Source organism: Piliocolobus tephrosceles, chromosome X (genome assembly GCF_002776525.5).
Source record: "Piliocolobus tephrosceles isolate RC106 chromosome X, ASM277652v3, whole genome shotgun sequence".
In the NCBI taxonomy this organism is placed as follows: Eukaryota; Metazoa; Chordata; class Mammalia; order Primates; family Cercopithecidae; genus Piliocolobus; species Piliocolobus tephrosceles.
The window spans coordinates 7,087,690-7,101,742 of NC_045455.1; the positions used below are offsets into that span (position 1 = coordinate 7,087,690).

Here is a 14,053-nt window from a genome sequence, read left to right on the forward strand (position 1 = left end):
GGACCCTCAGCCTGTCCCAGAGGGTCTCTGAGCTGAGTGATGGAGCAGAGTGGACCCTCCGCCTGTCCCAGAGGATTCTGAGCTGAGTGATGGAGCACAGTGAACCCTCAGCCTGTCCCAGAGGATTCTGAGCTGAGTGATGGAGCAGAGTGGACCCTCAGCCTGTCCCAGAGGGTCTCTGAGCTGAGTGATGGAGCAGAGTGAACCCTCAGCCTATCCCACGGGGTCTCTGAGCTGAGTGATGGAGCAGAGTGAACCCTCAGACTGTCCCACGGGGTCTCTGAGCTGAGCAATGGAGCACAGTGGATCCTCAGACTGTCCCACGGGGTCTCTGAGCTGAGTGGTAAAGCACAGTGAACTCTCAGCCTATGCCACAGGGGCTCAGAGCTGAGTAATAGAGTGCAGTGGATTCTCAGCTTTTCCCATGGGGGCTCTGGGGTGAGATGGCCCTTCAGAGTTGTCACCAACTGAGGCAAAGGGGCTGGACTCTATACACTCCTGCCATCAGACAGTCGCTGGCCAGGGTCTGCACACAGGAATGGGGCATAGGCTTGTACTAGGCAGCTCCCTTTCTCAGGGAAATACCTGGGCATAATTTTCTAGAACTACCATAGGAAACTGCCACAAACTTCATGACATCCTGGTCCAAAAGATATGTCCACATCCTCAACCCTGGAAACTCTGACCTGATTTGAAAGAAGAGTCCTGTGGATGTAATTAGGAATCTTGAGATGAGATTGTCCTATATTATCTGGGTGGGCACTAAATCCAGTAAGAACTGTCCTTATGAGAGACACATGGAGGAGAAACACGGAGTAAAGAGGCTGTGAAGGCAGAAGCAGAGAGTAGAGTGACAGCCACAAATCAAGATATGCTTGGAGCCACCACAAGCTGGAAGAGGGAGGCAGTACCCTCTCCTGAAGCCTATAGAGGGAGCACTGCTCTGCGGCACCTAGATCGTGGACCCCTGCCAACCAGAATGACGAAAGAATACATTTCTGTGGTTTATTTTTCTGATGTAAATGTTACAACTTCCCTAGGAAACTAAGTCCCGCAAAGCACTGAGTGCTGAGCCCTGTAGGCCGCTCGCCAGAGGCTGGGGCAGGCGCTGTGGTTCTGAAAGGAGAGACCTGAGGGGTGACTGTCAGTGTCCTCCAGCCCACAGTTGCCAGCCTTCTTCAGCGGGGCTCCTTTATGAAGTAGGCTCTGTCCTTTGGTGAATCCCTGTTCGTATGTACCTTTCATTCAACACACGTTTATGCAGCACCTACTATTGCCAGGGACCAGGGGAGGCTTCAGGCACGCCAGAGAGGACAGAAACAGTCACTGCCCTCACGTAGCTCACAGAATGACAGACAAAAATGAAACTTTCTTTCTTCTTTTTTTTTTTTTTTTTTTTGAGATGGAGTCTCGCTTTGTCGCCTGGGCTGGAGTGCAGTGGCCGGATCTCAGCTCACTGCAAGCTCCGCCTCCCGGGTTTACGCCATTCTCCTGCCTCAGCCTCCCGAGTAGCTGGGACTACAGGCGCCAGCCACCTCACCCAGCTAGTTTTTTGTATTTTTTAGTAGAGACGAGGATTCACCGTGTTAGCCAGGATGGTCTCGAACTCCTGACCTCGTGATCCGCCCATCTCGGCCTCCCAAAGTGCTGGGATTACAGGCTTGAGCCACCGCGCCCGGCCAAAAAAGAAACTTTCAAAAGGCCTGAAGTGTTTGGTGGAGACAAATCCTAAGGAGCATCATCTAACATAAGGAAGGGATGCAGACTGACGGTCTGGGAGAGGAGACTGGCTCTCTACTGCGTCCCAGGTAAGAAGAGCTGGCTGGGGAAGGGCGAGGAGTTTGGGAGACAGTTGGTCTGGGCAGCAGGAAGGATGTGTACATTAAAGACTCAGTGAGGAAGGAACTGGCTGAGAACTCCTCCCTTCCCCACCCACCTTCAGCCCCCTCCCCACTTTTACCCCCCACCCTTACCCCACCCTCCACCCCCTACTGGAGCTGAGCCTAGAAACACCCACGCAGGGCTTCTCTCTCCAAGTGTGGTCCTCAGCCCTGCATCACAGTCACAGGCACCTGACCAAACGTGGAGCTCCTGGCCTGAACCAAGGTCCTTGTGTCTGAGAGAATTCACATCTTTCACAAACCTGTCCTGTGAGTCTCCTATGTACAAAGTTCCAAAACCACTGCTCCCAAGACCCTGTTAAGATAATAGAACCAAGCACATTTTCTTTCTTTTCTTTCTTTCATTCTTTCCTTCTTTCTTTTTCTTTCTTTCTTTCTTTCCTTCTTTCTTTTTCTTTTTCTTTCTTTCTTTCTTTTCTTTCTTTCTTTCTTTCCTTTTTCTTTCTTTCCTTCTTTCCTTTCTTTTCTTTCTTTCTTTCTTTTCTTTCTTCTTTTTCCTTCCTTCCTTCCTCCCTCCCTTCTTTCTTCTTTTCCTTCTCTACAGGACAAGTTCCATAATGTACATTTTTTATTTGTAAAAATAAATTATTTCAAACTCTCCCGATTGGTAATGTAAGTACTATATAAAGAGGTGAGTAATGGATTTCAAAACAAATCTAATTTTTAAAACTTTTATTTCATGGATATACTATATGCATATATATGGATGTATAGATATATATAATTATTTAACTTTAGCCTATCTCTGAGTCTGTGTAGGTGTCCTAATTAGTTTTCACAATGAACAGATAACATCTGATGGAAATATTCTTTCTTTCTTTTATTATTTTTTTGCTAGCATTCATAGTTCAATCGCTTAGCACAAAAGTTAAAACTGGATAAACACAGGCAGGATTTGTCGGCCTCTGGCATTCCAAACCCAGCGCCATCTGTGTTGACAATAGCTTGAAGTACAGACCATCAATTGGTGCTGAAGATCTCAAAGGATTACCAGCAATCAAAGTCTCCCTGGACGGACCACCATCCTAAAAGCCGGCCGCCACTCAAAGTTCATCTCACGCTTGCCTCTGAAGGTAATTGCCGCATCTGCTTCTGGAAGTAGCTGAAACCAACACACGCCTGGCTTCTATTTTGTGAACAGCGAGCCGCTTGGAGCAGGAGAGTGAAAGAGATTTGAGCACAGCCAGCCCAGAGTGCGGCCACGGGTCAGAAGTGAAGACACAAACAGCTGCTTCTTCAATAGAACCATCAGCGCTTCTCCAAGCTCCTTGCACTTGTCCACAAGCTGCCAAGCAGGGGCTATTGTGTTATTTTTATGCTGTGGGAACTTTGGCCTTAAAAACAAATGGACGAGCTTAACTATGCAGTGTCAATCAAAGCTGCTGGGGTTGAGGGTGGGGGTGGGGAGAGTGTTAAGATTTTAATTAGTTCGGGTAGCTTTTTGTTTGTTGTTTTTTCACTCTGTGATCACTGCGGTTGACTTTGTTTAACTTACTACATTCAGGTGAACAAAATTCCACATGTCTTTTATCACTGGGCTTCTTTTTTTTCTATTTTCTTGTGCACTGGCAGCAATCTCAGATCTCAGGTGTCGATTCACTGTCTTCTGGCAACGATGCACGGGCCCAGACTGATACCTGTGAGAATCCACCCAGTGCATTCACAGATTTCCCGTAAGGAATACTTGTCAGAGCCTCAACCAAGTCAGGTACTTTGTTTTCTCCCCATGTTCTGTAACTTGTTCATGAATGATTTTGGCTCTGAAGCAAAAGAAACATGGGGAAGCAACTAAGAGTAGTAAGTGATGCCTCATTTTCTCTTTCCCAAAATAAAAGGTGATAAACCAATGAAGTATACCTATGGAGAATGATGACATTGAGACTGCTGCCACGTTGGCCTAAGTTGTGATGCAGAGGACAATAGAAAAACTTTTATGGATGAGACTCAAAAAACCTCCAGAATTTCTTGCTTACCATGGAATCTGTTTCATGTTTCACTGGTTATGTGCATGAACTGTGGTTGGAAGTATTAGGACAAAGATTCACACAGCCAGGAGTGATCTGAACACCAGAAAGTTTCCCTGGAGAGCACATTCCAGGACACAGAGCAAACCTTCCAGTTGTTCACAGGAAAATAGCCTCAGTCCCCAACCGGCCGGGCTTCTCAGACCCTGGCATGAAACCGCCACCTTCTATTTACAAACAACAACAACAACAAAAACAAAACATACAAAGACAAAAACGAGTGCAATAACAGGAAAGAAAACTTTCTTAGCCCTGTCAGATAAGTGCAAAATCGGCCTTTACAAATGAGAAGGAAGCTGCATTCAGCGTGTCTGAGGAAATTTGCACAAGGATCATCTATTATAATATTTAGGTATTTACACGATGCACCTAAAAATGAATGAAAATAATATCTAGGTTCTAAAAAGCCCACATGAGCCAAATAACAGTACCTAAGGCAACTGTTTAATTTTTTTCCAAAGTATAAACTCCAAAATCAATCGAGCAGTTTGATGTTAACTAACAGAAGAGAACAGTGAGAGAATTTTAAACGGGGAAATCTAGAGTGTGGAGCTCTAGGTACAAACACTGGGAGGAAAGACAAAAGGAGTTTATTCCAAAAAAGGTCTAAAAATGTATTGTCCTCAATCTCCAACTGCCCCTCAAACACAGCTACATTGTCAGGAGCCCACGGTGGTTAGCATGAAGATAACTTCCCATTTAAAGCACCTGCTATGAAAAAAATTATAAAACTAAATGGCCAACAATAAAAAGCTGATGAAGTACACTATAATGTAAATGATGGAAGAACAATGAAATTAGAAAATATTCTCATTATAGTATGTAAAGAGAAATGACGGAACAGAATCCTGTTTTGAAAGCCACTGACATTGGCAGATTTGTATAGAGCTACTTAAAAAGCTCTGTGTGCACAGAAAAGGAGCTGAAATTAGCCAAACCCAAATGTTCACAGCAGTTATTACCGGATGATGAGATCATGGATAACTGTTATTTTCTTCTTTGCATTTTTCTTTGTTTTTTTTTTTTTTTCAAATTTTCTAAAGAGAATATGTATCTGCTTTTAAATCAAATAGTATTTTTAAAATTTGAACTAATTTCATTTTCCCAAATCAAAACATTAGGCTATTATGATATTCCTTTAGAAATGATCTATTTTATTAATGCTAGACTTTTTATCCTATAGTTTTCAGATGAATATTAGATTAATGTACATAATTACTGTTATGTATTAATAAGCAGTTGCTTTACTGATAACAGCAATTATTTGAATTATTAAATTAATGAAATTATTTCTTATAAGAAGGATTATGTTACTATTTCTATGATTCCACTTGTGACTTATTGAAGGTTAACAGAGGATCAGAAGGAATTAAAAATGTAACACGTTCCTCATGGACAATATTGGAACAGTTTCATTTCCACGTTGAAGTGAATACTCCAATGTGCACATGTACAGACACATCCAAAGTTCCAAAAATTTCAGACATCTCTCAAAACTTATATATATTCAAAGATATGAGCCTTAAAACCATCACAGACGCAACATGCATAGGAAATAAATATGAATTTTCTGTTGTTATTAGCAATGACTTATTCTGAAAAGCCAAAAGAATTTTTTTCAAATGCAATTTAATCATACGTAACGCCTTGTTACCTTACCTTGACAAATAATAAATGCAAAAATATAAACCCAAAGGGCATGTTTATGAAATGCAGAACCACAAGTCACCCACCAAACTGGTATGAAGAAACGAGATTTTCAAAATGCGTCCCATTTAAACAATTGTAGGATACGTCACAGCATCAAGGACAACTGAAAAACAAACAAAAAAATACAGCCTCTCGCTCCTGCTCACACACGCAGCCTTACTTTATTTCAAATATTTCCTTGTTTCCCTTTGCCAAGATACTGCTTTGGAAAAAGAGTGCTTTGAAAAAGGCAGCCACTGCAAGTAAGATGAAATCCTTTATATGGCCTAGCTGTTAATATCCTAATATCTTATGTTCTTTATCAGTTTTGTTTTAATTACATAGTCAATACTGATTTCGAATGACAATTCCACTTCCACACAGAAATACTCTTATTTCCAATACTCCAAACAATAACCAAGCTGGTTTCTTCTCTCCATCACTCCACCTTGATTCCTTCCTATTTTTCATCGTGACACACACAAAAGACCGTTAATATCCTTTCTACAAATTGACTCTTAGTTACATTTCTCTTCAGTTAATAGCTTGGAGTAGGCAGGCATGAGACCATAAAAATATAATCTTTAATCTTAAGGACTTCCCGTCCAGGAAGGCTCAGGGCAGACCAAATGGCACCAAGTGAGCAGCATGACCTGCCGTGCTCCCGGCGTGAATAAACAACCCTGATTAAGAGTTACATTCTGCTAGGGACATTCTCAATGTTTCTGGGGCAGAGACAGCCATCTTGCCTACATTGAAATTTCAGTTTGTCTCCCCTGGAATAAAACAAAGCTTGTTCACAGGGTGAATGCGCCAGAGTGTTGCATTTCCTTTCCTGGGTTAGAGAAACACAATAATTCTGTTATGGTCCTTCCCACTTGCATGCAGCAACGACCAAAAAAAATAAATAAATAAATAAAAAAGAAAGAAAGAAAAAAAAAAAAAAGAAAAGAAAAGAAAAAAAGGAGGGGGAGGTGCGAAGCAGTTTGATTTAGACCCAGCTGTTAGTTTTTCTTGCAGCTCCAGTGTCCTGAACATTCGCCTGGTTGCGTCCCCCTTTGCTTTTCAAAGCTCTTACAATGTCCCTCTGTGTCACAATGGAAGCCGCGCAGCCTCGGCCACAGCTGATGAGCTCCTGCATCTTATCATACCTTTTGAAACCACGCCAGTCTAGGACTTCCCACTTTCTTCAGCTTCTCACTCTGGATTCTCTCCTTTGCCCATGAGAAACACATACTCTTCTGAAAACAATGGGCTGTAAAACGAGAAAAGTTAAGAATCAGCATTAATTTCTCATAAATCTAATTTCCAATTTCCCACCAGTCTGAGTTCTGGTCCAAACTCTCACACACACATCCTGTGGGAAATGCTTGTTCATGTCCGTAGAACTAACCTAACACTCGGTTGGTTTTTCTCCTTGGTGGAAAGAAATCTGTAATTCAGCAGAAGAACTGTCCAAGGAGGTTGTTAGAAATGAGTAGATCTATTATAATTTCTTTTTTTATCCTGACTGGGTGCAGGAAGGCAGATATACTTATCTATAGAAAATGCATATGAATATTTTTCCTTTTTTGAATATTTTTTATGCTAATTTGCAGTAGCGTGGGAAGAGCGTATTAAAACTATATTTTTACCATTCTGCAGAAAGACATAGTAAAGACACTTAAAAGAAAGCATGATAATATGAAATAGTTGTTCATGAGCCATCATCTGAAAGTGTTTTACTCATTTTGATACAACAGAGAAAAATAAGATTTTGTAGATACTGATAAAAACATCATACAAATATTGAAGTGAAGGTATTCTAACCTGTACACTAAAAACAGCCTAGAAAGAAGCTGCTGTCATTGGAGGGTCAGACTCAGTACGAAACCCTTATTTTAGACTTCTTAGTCTCAAACTCACGTAAAGGAGACATTTTACTCATCATAGTAGTATATGCTATTTCTATTAGTTTGAACATTTTTCCTTACTTTTATGATGAAAAATAAATGGGTAATGCTGAAATCTAAGAAATAAAAATATCTTCTTTTAAAATGTGATTCCTTTAATATTTCTGTCTTCCCATCTTTTCCAGTCATATGGTATGAGTAACATTTCTTAATCAGATGTCATTTTTCAGATCTACGAGCGTAAGTACGCTTTCTTCTATAATATCTCTACTCTAGGACAGCTCAGGTATACCATGTATAATGTTTCTGGTATCATATCACATTCAGTAAGCACAGATTCTATAACTGATCATAAAAAATTGATAGCAACTTTGATGACACAACATAAACCTGTAGTTGGAAAATAAAAGATATAAAGTGACTTATTTTTTTAAATAAATACAATATTGCTAATGTCTATATGTCCTAGAACAAAAAAAAACCCATTAAAAATTAGTTTCTGTTGTTTGTATTAATAGTAACATAAGTTAAAAGCAAGTAGTGAGAGTAGAGAGAACCTGGGACAGTAACTGGGAGCCCCGGGTTTCCACCTCGACGAGGCCAGCATGACTGAAACAAATCATGCCGCTTCTCCGGGTCTTAATTTCCTCCTCTGTGAATCTTTTCTAGGGTGTACAAGACCCAAGCTAGACCCCAAGGCCAACTCTCCTATGGTACACCTGGCACTGTTTCAATGACTTTTCTTGTACTCCCTCAGTTAATCCTCCCAGAAACTCACGAGGTAGGCACAATCGGACGAGGCAGGCTCTGATGTAGCAGAGCTTTGACTCAAACCCAGGCCAGCTGCAATGTCTGAGGTGCTTGCTGCTGTACTGCATCGCCTTTTATTCTACAGCTATAGCTCGCATTTGAAAGAGATTAAGAAAAGGCATCATTGGCCAGAAGAGACCATAAGGCTCTTTTACAAATCAAGGAGACTCACTCTGCAAGCCATACCCTCATTTGACCATAGTGAGTGTGGTCAAATGTGTGAGTTTGGTCCTGTTTTTGTGTCTGGAGGCTGCCTGGGTGCAGGTAGAGTCTCTCAGGGGCAACCAGAAGTTTGAGTGGCCAGGTTCCACTATCTCATCCTCAGTCTTTTCATTTCCGAAACTGATTAAACAATAAAAATACATAGGATGGCCAGAGATGATTATATTTCTAATAGCACATTCACACTTGGAAGATTGACAGTGAATTGTTTCACAAACCCTAGAAACAGCTGACATCTACAACGGAGCCATGTCTTCCAAGTACCCACAAGATCCTATCCCCTTATCTAAGGCATAGCCCTCCCCCTTTCAGTGGCACTTAAGAAGTCAAATTATTTCTCCATAGCTTATTTAATACGTTAATCGAAACAGAAGTAAGAGAAATGTTTGGAAGATGGTGTTTGATCTAAGCTTTGGAAGGGCCCAGTGAATGTCCCAACTTTCTGGAGACTGGAGGGTAATGAAACTGCTTTTCATTTTCCTTTCCTTTCTTTCTTTTTTTTTTTTTTTTTTGAGACGGAGTCTTGCTCTGTCGCCCAGGCTGGAGTGCAGTGGTGCGATCTCCGCTCACTGCAAGCTCCACCTCCCGGGTTCCCGCCATTCTCCTGCCTCAGCCTCCCAAGTAGCTGGGACTATAGGCGCCCGCCACCGCGCCCGGCTAATTTTTTGTATTTTTTTTTTTAGTAGAGACGGGGTTTCACCGTGTCAACCAGGATGGTCTCGATCTCCTGACCTCGTGATCCACCCGCCTCAGCCTCCCAAAGTGCTGGGATTACACGCGTGAGCCACTGAGCCCAGCTGAAACTGCCTTTCAAAAATCTTGATGGTGAAACAAATCTGACCTGACCGACTCCATCTTGCTTCTGACCTCCAAGTTGCCGTTGTTCTTTCGTGGGCGTAGGCTAAGAAAGTTACGGTTTAACTTTGAAACCAAGATGATAACAGCCTCTTCCAAAAACAAACTCCCTCCTTGCTTGGGAATTAGGCTTTTGTAGAACTAACAAATTCATCGTTAAGATTGGAAATTATGGCTCAGAAGTCATGCAGCCACAGGCCATAATATTCCTAACCTCCCCAGTTGCTCCTGTGGATAAAATTGCCATTGTAAAACCTAAGATTGGTGTTCAAGGTATTTTTTAGAACCCGCCTTCTGATGGACCAGCTGATGCCACCTAGATGGGTAAACTGGTTCATCGGGTCTTGTGGCTCTCACCCAGGGACTGACAGTGCAAAAAGACAGCTTTGATTCCTTATGCTTTTAACTCGGCCCCACCCAATCAGCACTCCCCATTCCCTACCTCCCTGCCCACCAAACTGTCCTTAAAAAACTCTAGCCTCTGAATTTTCAGGGAGACTTATTTGAGTAATAATAAAACTTTGGTTTTCCATTTAAATGGATCTGCGTTTATCAAATGTTTTTCTATTGCAATAACACTGTCTCAGTAAACTGGCTTTTCCGGACAGCGGGCAAGATGAACCCACTGGGTAATAACCATCTTGTTCCTCCAAGGCTGAGGTTATGCTTTAACCTGGGGCAGGAGGGGCATGCATGATCTTTGCTCCCCTAGCCCTCTCCTTCTAAGCTGATCGTCCTCTTTCTACCCATGGATTCCTTCTGGTTTTGTTTGCAGATCTTCAGGGACCTTAATTAAGCTGGTACTAAGTTGCTAAGTGTGGAGACCACCTTCCCCTGTGAGGTATTTTTTTTTTTTTTTTTTTGGTGGATTCAGCTCTAGGTCTAGGACCACCCAGGGTCAGAGCCCCCAGTAACCTGTAACACGGTGGACGTACAATAAGTACACAGGACATCCCTGTTATTTCCTCTTGCCATTCAAATTTTCTGTTTCTGCAGTGGAATTCACCATCTTCTAGAAGATTTAAACAACAGATATTTTTAAAAAAAGATTAGTAACTTACTGCATCTCATATTTTATCAGAATTAGTAAACAAACGGTAACAATCACAGCTGTGATGCACAGCAGGATCCCCAGGCGGATCTCAAAACACTCGATGTTTCCCAGCACGGACTCCTGCCCGTTCTTCTTAAAGGTACAAAGTCACAGACTTTAAAAGAGGCCTACTTGTGGTCTACCATTTGTGTGTGTGTGGGTGGGGGGGGGGGGGGGTTGGAGGGGTTTGCAGAGTGAGTGTCTAGAACCCAAACTTCTTATTTTCATCAATCCATGTTTCTTTTCAAACATTTCAAAATAGTGAGACACACGCCCATTTTGCTTTCAAATACCTTTTACACAAAATATTGTCTATCCTAAGCTTGGATATATCATTTGTTTGTGCTCCTTGTAGACAATTAGGATAATTGCTTGAAGATTTAGGAATTGATATAGCAGTGCAATTGCATTATTTTATATGTTCAGCCTTATCTCTTTCTAAAATAGTCACACTGCTTTTGAGATCTATTGGGAGTGCATGCCCCTTCTTTCTGTATCACATGGTAGCTCTCCAAACTAATAAAATGACCTGCTGTTAGTGACAAAGGACCCGACGACTTTTTCAGAAGACAGTGGACTCTAGATATGCTGTTCCTGCCCAATGATTCTGACCTGGCATCATCCTGTCATGATGATAAATTGTATGTACAATTTATAGTTGGAGCACATGGGAGAGTGTAGGTTATTAAAATCTAAAGCTGTCTCCTGAACAAAAAGAGAATTGTTTATCTTTCAATGAAACATAGATTTCTTACAGAGGAAATTGTGACTATTCCAGTTTTCATAAATAAAGCAATTATGCAAGTTAGAGACACCTAGGCTAAAATAGAATAAAGATTGTTTCTAAATGATGTAATTTACTAAGTTCATTGAATGCCTGTTAGCATCCAGTAATACAAAAATTTACCAGAAAATATGCTGTAATAATAATCAATATTTCTCTTTCCATTAAATACCTAATTTCTGGGCAAGAGCCTTATGTCACGTTACCTAAGCACAAGCATATAGAGAGGCTGTTTTTAGATGTGCTGTACAATGTCAAGAAAGAGATGGAATACATTTTGGCTTGAAAAAAAACTAATTATAATCAGAAATTTACTAATTTTCAAAGGTATTCAAAAGCTCAGATTTTAAAAGGTAAGCCCATAGATGGGGAAAAAGAATGTAAAAGCTCAAATAAACTCCCATGTCAATTGGACTTAGGGTTTTATTTCAGCTACAACTTAACCCAAATCAAGGGCTTTCAGATCTAAATTTGTTGACTTATTCACTTACTCTTAATTCAGTGACTAGTGATTGAGATCTAGGCATATTATGGAAACTTCTGGAAAACTATCACTAACATGTTATTGATCTCAAAAGTCACCTCAGTTACAGAATTCCCTCCAGGGAATTAGGTGTACTTTTGGTGAAGCTGAATGGCATTATTCACCTCCATTGAGCAGACAGTCTGAGGAAGGCATCCATTAAAATGTATACCTACGTATTACCCTACTACATGTTGGACATTTTTCACTCATTGTCACTTTACCTCCATAATTCTGAGAAGTAGCAGGTGTCACTGTCACACTTCACAACGCATCAACTTGCAACTTAAGCAAAGAATACTTCCCCAGTGTCACAGTAATATCAAGAGGCAGGAATGGGACTTCATCTCAAGCTTGGCTGGCCCCCAAGTCCCCTTCTCATCTCTTCGCACCACTATATTCAAGGGAAAAGGATGAAGCTCTCCACCTAGGCCATAACACAACCCAAACCTCTGAATTTTTACGGAAGAATGTACGCAGAAGGATTACAGAAGAATGTTCCACTTAATGTTGGTGTACAGTTTTCTTTAATGAGTGAGCAGTGGATGCATTTGGTTTTTAGAAAATTTAACTGCAAATTCCTGTGGGCCAGCTCTTGCCAGAACTTACCATCCAATACTTGCAGGGACAATCTAAGGAGCATTTGATTCACACATTCTTCTAGATTTTCCAAGCCTTATTACTTAATAATCATATCATCCAAAAACCAAGCAATTAGATTACATTATTTTCACCTTTTTTCATAAAATTTATCACACAGGTTGAAATTTAATGTAATGTCCTGGGATTTGAGGGGATGGTATGAAAGACATTCATTAGAATAATTCATTCACTTAACAAATTTTTAGTAAGGGCTTCCCTATGACAGCCCTGTACCTGAAATATAAAGTTGAGCAAAAGCAGATTTGGTCTCTACTCTTATAACACTTACATTCCCTTAGTTCAAAACACAGATAATAATCACACATGCATTACTATTACAATAACTACTTAGGAGAGAAACATGATGTTCTGATGATGAATAATAATAGCATTTGATTTAAGTAGGAAACTCTGCAAAACCGTGGTTGAAATGACCCAACAGAATATATTTTTGTTAGGATCCATGTATGAAGCATACTTTGTAGAATTAAGTCAATTAAAAATAGGTTTCACTACTTTGCTTTGTCCTTTTTTCTTTTCATCTGACACCAAGGACCAAATCTAATCTAATCCAATCTAATCCTTTTTTTAAAAAAACATATTTCCAGAGGCTTAACGTTAAATTTGTGCCTGAGCATTATTAAGATACAATTCACTCTTTCTTCATTATTTTAATGTAACTGTGGTCTCTTTGTATTTTAATTACTTCACTTTAGGTACGCTTTAACATTTAATATGCCTCAAACTTTTTGGGAAAATTGATAAGTAAAAAATAAATAATTAGTAAATTATTTGTTTTTAATTGTCAGTTGATTTTTTTTTTTTTTTTTTATTTTTTTTACTGTAACCCTGGTTACCCTCAATTAAAAGCTGCAAATTCCTTTAGGTTTTTGAAAAGATTTCAAAAAGACATGAATGAGTGACTTCTCAGTAAACTCCAGGGCTGTAGACATCTTGAAATTACCAAGTCCAAAAGGCTTAAATATTCTTCATGAGGAGAAAAAAAAGCAAATCTTTACAATAACCTACCTTTCACATTTCAACTCTTATTCCTTACACTACAAGGGATAGAACTTGGAATAAAAAAGCCTATCCTTTTCATCCCGTTCCACTTGACACTAGAACAGTGCAATCTCATCAGAGTAAGTGACTTAGTTCTACCCTGTACCCCCAGACTTAGGTAGGAGAAGAGGGAAACCAAGTTTCCAGAAGCCCAGGGCGCCTCTACTGGTGGATGAGGAGGGCACTGAGAAAGCGGCATCAACATCAACATCTTCCAGAGAACACCAGATGGACAGCCAACGCCAAGAGGCACACGCACATACCTTCAGTCGCTCATACTTAGAAAAGTGTCCTCTCAGGGGATGCTTAAGACATATTCTTTCAGAGTTACATTAATCACACTTGGGGGAAGTATGAGATTTGGTGTCTGCCTGTTCACTAGCTACCTTTACCAGGGAAATATTTTATTTGCCATATTAATTACCTTTTTGATTTTTCCCCTCACCAGTGTATTTTTAATTTTTTTAACACCTTGGCCTTAAACAATCTGATATCCTTATGCAGCGACCTTTTGCTGACTTTACGGAATATGCTGATTAAAGAAAAATTTCTTTTC

General features: G+C 40.5%; 1 long non-coding RNA gene across 2 annotated transcripts in view; it reads right to left on the reverse strand.

The window, feature by feature from the left end:
• Positions 1-14,053, reverse strand: part of LOC111546304 — a 211,934-nt gene that overhangs the window by 14,813 nt on the left and 183,068 nt on the right. For both annotated transcript variants that reach the window (XR_002732723.2, XR_004228693.1), the window contains one exon: positions 6,766-6,869. This is a non-coding gene — a long non-coding RNA (uncharacterized LOC111546304). The remainder of the gene's footprint in view (positions 1-6,765; positions 6,870-14,053) is intronic.